Below are 13,067 nucleotides of genomic sequence, written 5' to 3'. Positions count from 1 at the left end.
AAACTTTCGAAGTAAAATACCAAATTGCGGGGAAGATAAAAAATGTGTCAATTAAAAAAATGCAACCAAAAAATACGAATGTTGATTTTTTTTCTCAAAAAGATGTTTTCCCCTATTTTTTTCACATTATTGAACGTTTTCAATGCCACAATAAATGAAACAAAAAACTAACTTATTATTCGTTGAATTTGAAACATAACACTGGATACTGGAAAGGTCATTATAATGTGTCACATATTAAAGTAAGCGAAAACATTATCAAAAGATTATAACTAAATATTTGTTTAATGTAATATAAAGCAAATCCCATCAAAAACATTTATCAGATACACTTTTATTTCCACTCATTCCTATGTTCACCGGTAAACTATAAAGGCATGTGTGCTTTCCAGTGTAATAAGCAAGATAGAGCCTACCTCAGAGAAGGTACAGAAGGTGGTGATATTACACGTTTCAGCAGTGATGACCCGACGATATTGATAGCGACAACCAATAATGGAACAGTTAAAAGAATAAATGAATGTTATATTAGGCAAGGACATTTTCTTGTAGCGAGGTAAGTCTTTGATGTCTTTGTCTCTCTCACTCAAGAAGCAGTATAATACAATTTTTGTACATATTGACATTTCAATTTTTGGATTTCGTTTGGCGAGGATCAACCTATAACTTATCGCAATAAGAGAGAGACTGTTTCGACGATACTATCAAATGCGCTTCATTTATGGTAATGTAATAATTTAGGAACAATGAAGTTGCATATTTATGACGGAAAAAAACTTTTTTAAACAAAAAACAGTGTTTTTACGGAAAGCATTAACTTAAAATAAATGTCACGCTGTTATTGAATAAATGACTCTAATTACCCTTAGAAATCAAAGGACAAATTTAACATATACAATAATTCCATTTCAATCATTATTAATCGCTAAAATCAACCACAAAAATTAAAAAAAACAAAAACAAAAAAAACAAAAACAAAAAACCAAAATGTTTAAACCTATATCAACCGGAACATTTCTCTTTTTTGTTATCCTTAGGGTATCATCAGCCCGGTAGTCAGCACGTATGTGTTGACAAAAATAATCATTGATCTGATCATAATTGTAAAGTGGATGTTTTTCGAAAAAAAACTTACGATTTTCTAACAAAGGAAATAAGAAAATACCTTAGTTGTATTGTTGTATTTCGAAATATTTGGATCTAAATTCTCTTCAATTTTTTTATTTTTTATTTTTTTTTTAAACTTTTTTCGAGCGTTACTGCAGACAAAATGATCTTCTAGCTTACAAAATTGTTAACCTGATATATATGATGAGTTTATTGCTATTAGACAGGTGATTCCAGGTAATGAAACACATTCATTATATGCATGTAGAAAAGAAACCTTCTATGATCAAACCAACGCTATTCGAATCCTTCATTTCAGTCCTTTTAGTAAGTAAACGAATGACAATATAATATTAAAACATGTTGCTAATAATTTTACTTTTTATTTATAAAACATATGTAAAAGGTACTGTTCTATTGTTTGTGAGTCATATATCCTATCCCAAATCAGGAATCTCCAGCCTTTAATAGTTTAGCCTGTTGTATTTTTAGCTCACCTGGCCCAAAGGGCCAAGTGAGCTTTTCTCATCACTTGGCGTCCGTCGTCCGTCGTCGTCCGTCGTCGTCGTTAACTTTTACAACAATCTTCTCCTCTGAAACTACTGGGCCAAATTAAACAAAACTTGGCCACAATCATCATTGGGGTATCTAGTTTGAAAAATGTGTCCAGTGACTCGGTCAACCAACAAAGATGGCCGCAATTGCTAAAAATAGAACATAGGGATAAAATGCAGTTTTTGGCTTATAATTCAAAAACCAAAGCATTTAGAGCAAATTTGACATGGGGGAAATTGCTTCTCAAGATCTATCTGCCGTGGAATTTTCAGATGAATCGGACAACCCGTTGTTAGGTTGCTGCCCTTGGATTGGTAATTTAAATATTGAATAATATTATAGATAGAGATAAATTGTAAACTACAATAATGTTCAGCAACGTAAAACCTAAAAATAAGTCAACGTTACCAAAATGGTCAAGTGACCCCTAAGGAGTTATTGCCCTTAATTTGTCAATTTTTAACAATTGTCTTAAAATTTGTAAATTTTCACTAACATTTTCCACTGAAACTATTGGGCCAATTTCATTATAGATAGAGATAATTGTAAGCAGCAAGAAAGTTTAGTAAAGTAAGATCTTCAACACATAACCATCACCAAAACACAATTTTGTCATGAATCCATCTGTGTCTTTCGTTTGATATGCACATATACCATGGTGAGTGAAATTTTGGTTCATTTGAAAGTATCGATGTTTCGTCAGACGTCCATTTCGCAGAACTACTAGAAATTATTGTTCAACGATTTTGATTTTTTCGCTTAAGCTGTTACGGTTTGAGATGACAAATGTTAATCTGTTAATTGCAATTTTACCTATGACGATGTTGTTTTTTCATTGACAACGTCACGTGTCCCCTTAGCCATAATTTTTCATTTTACTCTACTCTGATAAGAAAGTAAATTATCAGGAAAATTACGGAAAATTATAATATTTGAATAGCTATGAAATATATTATTGTTTAGCCCGCCTCAGGGTGCAGGATGAACTCGTTGCGTTGAAGACCCATTGGTGGCTAAAGCGGGTTGCTTCTTTATAGCCGTTTTTGCCACATTTCTGATTTCCATTCTATATTCTATGATGCAAAACAAATAAAAAACATCTAGCATGATTCATTATCGGAGAGCTCTTGAAATTCAGTTCAATGATGATATTTTCACTGCTAATAATCATTCAAAGTGTTGGCACCATGTATTAAATGCAAAATGTGTCAATGTTTAACTCATATTTACAAGATTATTACAAGATAAAACAAAATGTTGACACCACTGCTGGAGGAGATTTAATTCCCCGAGGGTACCACAAGCCCAGTAGTCAACACTACTGTGTTGACTTGACATTGATATTTACATAATTATAAATTAACTGTTAATAAAAATTTGAATTTGTTAAATACGAAGGCTTTTCTACCTCAGGAATGGATAACAATAGCTGTATCTGGCAAAACTTTAGGGAATTTCGGTCCTCAATGCTCTTCGACTTCGTACTTTATTTTGCCTTTTTAACATGTTTTGATTCAAGCGTCAATGATGCATCTTTTTGTAGAAGAAACGGGCGTCTGGCGTAAATATAAAATTGCAATCCTGGTGTCCATAATGAGTTTATTGATACAGGGATTGATACACAAATTATGAACAGTATGTCTCAAATGATAGTATAGAGGTGTGTTTATATATGCAGACTATTCTTTTATGAATATTTACAATCATAACTTAATGATTATTTGCAGAAGTGTTTCCAAACTACCCAACATTATGTGATGTGTGCATTGGCATTGATTTCGAATCGACACGGGCATTAATAGGTAATACAGTAACGTAAATAACAAAAAAAACAAGTGTGAGATACATTGATTAAAAAATACTCGCCTTTATACGGTTATAAATTAACGCGTAACAACAATTGCTTGATAAATTATTACGAACACTTGATATCACTCGCCATTTGAATTGCAGCTTACAAAATTTTAACCGTAGTTTACAGTTCATACTGCAAGCATAATGTTGTATGATAGAAAATATATCTTAAATTAATGATTTACTTGTAGTGAATTCTTCCACAAATTTCAAGTATTGCTGTATGCAAACTTGTCCGATGTAAAGACGCAAATGTTTAAGTTAAGGACCTAACTGACATCGGTATATTGGCTATTGGATTTTGTGCTATATATTTTGATAAATTAAAAGTCCTTGGTACAGAAAATATAGTTAAAAGTAAAAAACACAAAAAAATCACATCATAAATCGAACATTGTTTCTGTTAGCGCTTTCACCGCATCTCATGCGGTTCATCAGACAGAATTGTTATCGTTAATAGTAACGACTTGTGACGTGACGTTATAGTAACGACTTGTGACGTTAAGTTATAGTAACGTCATGCGGTAGTTTTATATATCTTACGGAATTTTATTAACAGACCGAATTTCACTTCCTATTTAATGTCGGCTTATAAACTTCAATAAAATATTTTTCCTTGGCTTCACGCGGAATTTTATCTTCGGTCCACATCTTAAAAAAGGGATATATTTTGAAATTTCCCTTTCCACATCGGTCAAAGTGTTCAGAACAGGTGGAATTTCTAATTGAAGGGTCCTTTATCTGCTGTTTATGAACTCTCACTCTATCAATTCGTCGATTTGTTTGACCTATGTAGTTTTTATACGCCCGTCAAAATTTTGACGGGACGTATTATGGTATACAAATGTCCGGTGTCCGTCCGTCTGTCTGTCTGTCTGTCTGTCTGTCCGTCCGTCCGTCTGTCCGTCTGTCCGGTGTAAACATGTCGCACCGTAACTTGAGAACGACTTATCCAAATTTCATGAAACTTAATATAGTTGTTTCTTATGATAGTCAAATGATCTGTATACTTTTTGGTGAAAATAAGATTTAAACTTTTTGAGTTACGGCACTTTATAACTAAAACAGGGATGTGTTTTTTTTCACATGTCGCACTGTATCTCAAAAACGATTCTTGATTATGGCTTAAAACTTTAAACACTTCTTAGTTATATTAATCTCAATATCTGTATACTTTTTGGTATTGATTCAAAATTTCATTTTTGAGTTATTGAGTATTTTGTAAAAAAGGGGGAGGGTTTTTTTACATGTCGCGCCATATCTCAAAAACTATTTATGACTATTGCTTAAAACTTTACACATGTCTTTGTTATATTAATCGCAATATCTGTATACTTTTTGGTGATGATTCAAAATTTCATTTTTGAGTTATTAGTATTTTGTAAAAAAGGGGGAGGGTTTTTTTTTACATGTTGTGTCGTATCTCAAAAACAATTTATGATTATTGCTTAAAACTTTACACACTTCTTTGTTCTATTAATGTTAAGATCTGTATACTTTTTGATGATTATTCAAAATTTTATTTTTGAGTTATTGAGTATTTTGTAAAACAGGGGAGGGTTTTTTACATGTCGCGCCTTATCTCAAAAATAAGTTATGATTATTGCTTAAAACTTTACACACTTCTTTGATATATTTATCTAAAGATCTGTATAATTTTTGGTTTTGATTCAAAATTTATATTTGGTAATATTTAGTTTTTGTAAAAAAAACAGGGTGGGGGTTTGACATGTCCCGCCGTGTCTCTAAAACAATATATGGTTATTGCTTAAAACTTTCTCATAAACTATTTATGATTATTGCATAAGACTTCCACATAAGACGTCGGGCGTATCATGCGCTCATGGCGCAGCTGTTTATTATTACAAGTGGGACAGGTTGCACAATAAATGACATTTTCTGATTTACAGTTCATGCTTTTATTCGGTTTGATTACTATGCCGGATTTCAGAGTTTTACTTTGTCCCACTTCTAGGATTTCGCACGTTCCACACCTGGGATCCCCGCATTTTTGTATTTCTGCTATATATATTATATATATGAAGAGGCGAAGAGAAATAGTTCCGTTTCTTGTATTATACAATTCTTCTTTTACTAACCTTTACCATTTAATCCGTAACAATTAACATATTATTTTGAACCACCCAAAATTATACAAGATCTTTCTCAAACCTCCTGTCTTAGCTTTAAAAGACTTATCTGTGATGTCGCCTCCTGTAACATGTGTCAGGGACCGTTTAATATTTATCAGATGGATGGGCCGGTGCAAAATGCAGCGGGGCAAGCACTTTTGTTGATGAAATATTTGATGGGCGAGAACTTTTTTTTAAATATTTAGTGGATGGGCCAAAACATACTTTATAGGAAAAATTTTGCTATCAATTTTATCGGTGTAAGAAATTTCTTTTGTGCACTCAAAACATGTCTCAACAAACTGGTAGCTTGGTTCATTTCTGTCAATTTTAAGGATTCAATTAGGGAATAAAAAAAGCTAGAATTTTCTGTTCTGACTATATTTTAAATTATTTTTGACCTTATAGAATACAAAGTTAATTAATAGTTTGGTATATTGCTGTAAAATTTATGGATTTAATTAATCAGTAAGAAAAAAAAGCTCAAATTTTCGGTTAAGGCTAAATTCAGTCAACTTTAATTTTTTTTTATAACTTTTTCAAATCAACTTGGATTTTCATAAAACTCTACAGTTATCTCAATTATATATTTATCTTATTGAAAGCCAATTTGTTTTGCACTTTGGTGTATTGCTGTCATTTTTATGGATTTTATAAATGGGTATAAAAAATCTAAAATTTAAAGTTTAGGCTGAATCTATATAGTCATCTTTAAATTCTTTTATAACTTTTTTAAATCAATATGGATTTTCATAAAACTCAACAGCTATTTCATCTATATATTGATCTTACAGAATTCCAGGTTGATTTGTAGTTTGGTGTATTGCTGTTATTCTTACGGATTTTATAAAAGGGTTTAAAAAAAAGTTTAAATTTACAGTTCAGGCTAAATTCAGGGGCACAGGACGTTTGCGCTTTTTTACCTGAAAATCGATAGGACATTCGCTCTTCAAACACTATGGACATTTGCACTTTAAATTTTGATTCACTTGTATTAAATTGACCGGACATTTGCGCTTTTTGCCTATAGCCGTATACCTTTAATTTAAGTGAGCAGAAGCATTACGTAATAGTAAAAGTTCAATGATAAGTTAATATTGATATTAAAAGACCTCCGAGCAAAAAGGGGTCTTCAGATGCCCGAGCCCGAAGGGCGAGGGGATTTGAACAGCCGTTTTTGTGAGGAGGTCTTTTAATGTCAATATTAACTTAATCATTGAACTTTTACTGACTTACAAACCGTTAAAAATATAAGAAAAGTACATAAAAAGCACTTGCAGAAACCTAATTCCCCTCAACTGGACGAGTCCAAATATGTTAAACTTAAATGATAGTTAAACAGTACTCAGACTGATATGTACAATTAACAGTTACCAAATTGACATGAACACGGAACGATTTAACGGCATTAAATCATACAATTATTTATTTATGATAACAAAAAAGATTAGCATCTAAATAACACCGAATGATAGTTTTACAAATTAGGGGTTAAATTTATATTTTTTAGCCAACTTTTCAAAATAACGATTTCTTATTTAATAAATCAGGCAATCAAAACCCCCATACAAGCCTAATATATAACTGACCAATGAGTATTAGGCCCAACATCTTCATGCTATATATACTTGATGTTTTTGATCTATCAGTAATCATGAAATAGAATCGTAAAGATCAGACCTTAGAAAACAGTAAGTAAACTCTTCCAACAATTAGCTTTTTAAACAGCTTGTTTAAGAACTTCTAATCGGACAGTCCCAAGGATGCATGCGGTCCTTCACAATAATCATCCGGTAAATGTTCCTTTTGTTTCTGATTTGGTAATTTTCCTACATTAAGATACATACGAATGCAAAATAATAAGTTTTGTCTATTCAGTCCAATTAATTAATAGATCTTGCTTTATTTTTTGTGGTTTTTTTTAAATAAGAACTATGCATGCAAACTTCAATGATTAAAACCGTATTAAACAAGGTTTCACTGTCCCGATCAAAACGTGTTGGGTGAGATATGCTGGCAAGTTCAATATATTTTATGAAAACAAACACTTTAATTCAGTCGTCCGGTATTCCCTTTTCATGTCTAAATGAAGCAAAAACACCTGAAAAAAAAACTTTTATCTTTCTTAGTTTTATCCTTGCCTGACAAAAACAAAATCATATGTTATAAATCGTATTTCAACATTTAAGGAATGACTGTAATATTTTTTCTGTCTATGAAGAAATAACATAAAAAAAGCGCACACTGAATAACGCGCGTAGCGGGTTATTTAGCAGTGTGCACCACATTTTTTATGTTATTTCGAATAGACAGAAAAAATATTACAGTCATTTCTTATAATTTAATTCTAAATTCCATTTTAAACCGTAGAAAACCATGAAAAAAACGTTGATGACGTCACGGTCACATGACTAAATTATGTCTATGGGCTCATAACAAAATAACCTCAGCCAATCAGAAGACGCGTTACATCCAAAATTAAATTATTAGATAAGAACAATAGTAAAAAACTATTTTAAACTTTTGAATAAGCAGTCAGTTATGTGATAAACTGAAGAGAACCCCCCCTCCCCCCCCAAAAAAAACAAAAAACAACATAAAAATTTAAATGGAAATTGTAAATTATAGCATTTAACAAGACATTGTCTTTGTGTGCTAAGTACTAGTACTGTACCAGAAAAATTAATTAAATTGATTGATTGTGGTTTGCTTTACGTCCAGTAGCAAATATTTCATGCCTGTTAATGACTATAACACTTAAATTTTAAATACAATAGGTAAGTCGTACAATAGGAGGTCGACAGTGAGGTTGGACGTGAAACTTTAAAATACCACTAGAAAATGAGGATATATTGAATAAGTACAGAAATTAAGACTTGAAACAGCAGGCAAAATTTGAACCACTCAAATAATAGGTGCAAGAGTTTTTAATTTGATCCATAAAATCTACCCTGAAGTCTATCATTCATGTTTACGTGTAGTTTACAATATCATTTCACGCATCCAATTTAGGTTAGATACGTTTGGCTCGCTTTAGTAACTGTGAGAATTCTGTAAAACTGTATTGTGTATTGTACTTTAGTTTTTGGTATGATATTCTGTACTACCGATCACTACCGCTCTCCTGGTTGGTCTCGTATGGGGGCGTTCGCCTCGAGAGCGGGAGGTCATTAAATTTGTTCGAATCCCGAACGGGTCAAACAAAGACGTTAATTAAATTGGTATTCTATTTCAACGCTGAACACGTGGCATCATAGAGTAAGAGCACAGACTGGCCGGCTCAGAGCCGGAAATGTGTCCGGGTCGGGTGACTTTTCTTCCTGCGAACAAATATCTTGTGAACTTACACGATAAAAAAAAACCCGACTCAGCTTGTCAGTCTAGTATAAAAACGGGATTAATACTTTTATTATATTTACACGTAATCGTCCTGAATATTAATTTTATTCGCCGCTGGTCGTCATCCATTATCATTATTTATTTTACCGTTTTATTATACAGTGAAGTGTTTTTTTTTACTGGTATATATTAAAAAGTCTTAAATTTTCACCAATCAAAATTGAAATTTTTCAAACACTTGTGATTGTTGGGATTATTATCTTTGACGGTATATAATATTTAATCAAATGTGCCTTTTCGGATATATAATATTTAACGGAAAATATTATTCAATTTACTCCGTATAACTATTATTTAGTCATGGGTCGGTTTTGAGAATATTAATCTGTATACGTAATGTTCTATAAAAAAAGACCGAATGTTGACTTTAAATATTTTTATTTATCTCTGTCTTTGGGTTGCTGTCGCATAAATGTATGCCTTTATCTCCTTTTATTCAAAACCTAATTCGCTTGGGTATAGAAATATTGACATCTCTAGACCTCTCCCGTCCCACACCATACCCTTGCTAAATGGGTGCGTTCGTTTGCCTTATTGGTTATATAAATACGTAGCTTTGTTCGATCAGAATATAATAGGAATGTATATCAGATGCCTTGTGCAGTGAGAATTCCACGCTATCTTTACCTTAAAAAAAACATTAGAGGGAAAGACGATCTACGCACTAGTTGAATGATTGAAATGTGTAAACAACAAGAAAAATCAGCTTAATCTTTTTAAATAAGTCGCATGGCTGATTTTAACAACATTTTCTATGAGTTTTGCTAGAACAATAGTAGATGGAAAAAAAATATAACAAAACCGATCAGCAAGACAATATAAAAAAAATGAAACGCTCAAAATAAGTTGAATCTTTTTTATAAATTGTTGTCAACTTTTCTTTATCATTTTTTTTTTTGCGTTTATGACAACTATTATACCAGTCTGAGATATAAATAAACTTGAAACAGCAAATGTTGTCACCTAGACGAGACAGCCGTCATTGTACGCTTCAATGTATGAGTTATTGCCACTCCTAGACGAGACAGCTGTCATTGTACGCTTCAATATATGAGTTATTGCAACTCAATGAAGACTGTTTTTCTGTTCTAGTTCCTCCCCTATTAGTTTTGCTGGAAATTATACAATGTAACCCCCGATGTGTACTACGACAACGTTTTTATTTAATTTAAAAAAAAAAAAAGATGAAAGCCAAGAGAAAAATGATGGAAGAAATGCTAAGATTTACGCATAAAAATTCAAATGTAAATAAAAATGAAATATATAAAAATTGGAAAACTGTTTGAGACTATAATCAACTGATGACAAATGATTATAAATCACTACATGAAGCTGATTTATTTATTGCTCCTTTGTGTCCAGTGGCAAATATGTCATGCATATTCACGACTAGATTCAAAGTGGATCAATTTTGAAGCAAATGGTTACAAATTTAGAGTGGTACTTTTTACAATAAGGCAGAGCATTCGCTAGAGGTAAAACGTATGCCGTAATAGAATAGATTTAAACCATAATTATTAAACTCGTAAGTTAAGCCCTCCTTCCCTCTTTTTTCTCTACGGTAGACGAATGCCATAAACAAAACGTCATCAATTTACAATCAATAACGGCCACTGTAAGTTAATGAGATATGGACTTTTTTATAAATTGATTCCTATTGCAACCAACATCTCCCGGTTCGGGACAGGTTATTCATTTCCACAAAATACCGCCTGATTATTGATTGAAGATATTTAAGCAACAAAAAGCACTTTGAATCAAACAAATTCTTGAAATTGTAAATTAAGGTATTTTGCTGGGTGTTTTTTCCCAATCCTATTTCGGACCCCCTGATTTTAAGAGGGCGTATATAATTAGTCATGCCCGATTAACTTTAATAGAATTGAACCTCAACTTAAAAACCTACATCGGGTAAATAAGTTCGAGGTACAATAAGTAGACAATAGAAATCCTTTGTGAAATAGGATCGTCCCAGGTATCTTAGAAAATAAATTTGGGTTGAATAACATTGAAAAATGCACGAGCAGGTTTGTAAGTAAATAAAATCAACTTATATTTGGCATTAATTAGTTCACATTAACAAAGTCTTAGGCATAGAGTTTAAATTTATAGAGACTTTTAATTTATCAAAGGTATAAAATGTATGTCATGATGAGTTTTCATTTCGTTTTGATCAAACTCTCAAAAGTGAAGACCTTTTATGGAATTGTACCGTGAAAAAGTGTAATGCTAGAATTAAAACGGACAATGGGAATACTAATATTTTAAGTCAGGAAAATCATCGGAACATATTCACTCACAAACGGACGGAACATATAATTTTTGCCTAAATTGTTAATACCAGCTTTATACCAGACTGAGTCATGGATTTAAAAAATGGAAACTACATGTATATTCCTCTGTATCTATTGTGTTGACTAGGAATTCTGAGGAAATTACAATTCTGCCGGACCTTACCCCGGAAAAGAGGAGGGAAGTCAAAACAACCAAATATTGCAAAAGCGCAAATGTCATATGTAAAAAACGCAAATGGGCTTTTAAAAAAAGCAAAAATGTCCTATGTTTTGAAGCGCAAGTGTCCAAAAAAAAAAAAGGCCAAATGTCCTATGAAAAAGCGCAAACGTCCCGTGCCGAAGTTCAGATAGTCAACTTTAAATTTGTTTATAACTTTTTCAAATCAACATTGATTTTCATAAAACTTTACAGCCATTTCCTTTATATATTGATCTTATAGAATGTGAAGTTGTTTGGTAGTTTGGTGTGTTGCTGTCATTCTTATGGATTTAATAAAAAAAAAAAGGTTTTAAAAAAAACTCAAATTTTCAGTTTAGGCTTATTCAAGATACTAGTAGTCATCTTTAAATTCTTAACTTTTTCAAAGCAATTTGCTTTTTCATAAAACTCTACAGCTATATCATTTATATATTGATCTAACAGAATGTGAGGTTGTTTGATAGTTTGATGTTTAGCTGTCAAATTTAGGGAATTAATCGATAAGCTAAAAAGGCGTCATCAAAGTCAAACACATGTCTGCCTCTATTTGCTTAAAAAGACCATAATTTCTTTTTCGAAAAGTAGAATAGATAATGGGACATTGATATTTGAACTATAAACATGCTCTGTTATTTGGACAATAATTAGTAAATCAGCATATGATAATATGTTTACTAGTCCAAGAGTTATTGTCCCTTAATTTAAATTATTTCCTTTATTTTAAATCAATATTGTATTTGAGGCTGCACATGTACATATAAAATCAAGTATGTACATGTAAATTCATACTGGTTTTAAAAAACAATAAAATGTATGGTTCTGATACACACATATATAATATACATATACAAATTATATGAAATTAACTAGCACATTTTAAATTTTGTATTAACACCAAAGTCTATTCTTTGATTTCAAGACATAAAAATAAAAACTTTAAAATAGAAAAAGAACCTAAATCATTTTTGATTGTCTCATAGTTTTTAAGGGGCAAGGACTTTTTTTATATAGATTTTTTTTAATGGGCAAGGATTTTTTTTCAGAATTTAAAAGGATGGGCATTAACTCTTTTAATGAAACAACACTATTTTTTTATTTTATATAGATTAGACCGTTGGTTTTCCGGTTTGAATGGTTTTACACTAGAAATTTGGGGCCCTTTATAGCTTGTTGTTCGGTGTGAGCCAAGGCTCCGTGTTGAAGGCCATACATTGACCTATAATGGTTTACTTTTTTAAAATTGTTATTTGGATGGAGAGTTGTCTCATTGGCACTCACACACCATATCTTCCTATATCTAAGAATGCACTGGCCCATCCATCTGGTAAATATTGAACGGTCACCATTTTTTCAAATTTTGAGCTCCAGTTTCAGATTTTTTAACATAGCGCTCTTCAACTGCAGGATGGTGCATGTAATTTGATAGCACTGAATACATTAACTTGCCATTCCACTGGGTCCGTATCCACTGAATACATTTACTTGCCATTCCACTGGGTCCGTATACACTGAATACATTTACTTGCC

General features: G+C 31.9%; 1 long non-coding RNA gene across 1 annotated transcript; it reads left to right on the top strand.

The window, feature by feature from the left end:
- Positions 1-360: 360 nt before the first annotated feature.
- Positions 361-3,474, top strand: LOC139481671 (uncharacterized). Its single transcript, XR_011654657.1, has 3 exons — positions 361-556; positions 1,331-1,434; positions 3,390-3,474. It is a non-coding gene; the product is annotated as an uncharacterized lncRNA (long non-coding RNA).
- Positions 3,475-13,067: the final 9,593 nt, after the last annotated feature.

This window comes from Mytilus edulis, chromosome 7, assembly GCF_963676685.1.
Source record: "Mytilus edulis chromosome 7, xbMytEdul2.2, whole genome shotgun sequence".
Lineage (NCBI taxonomy): Eukaryota > Metazoa > Mollusca > Bivalvia > Mytilida > Mytilidae > Mytilus > Mytilus edulis.
Note: the sequence above shows the minus strand (reverse complement) of the source record. Positions and strands in the feature narration are given on the sequence as shown.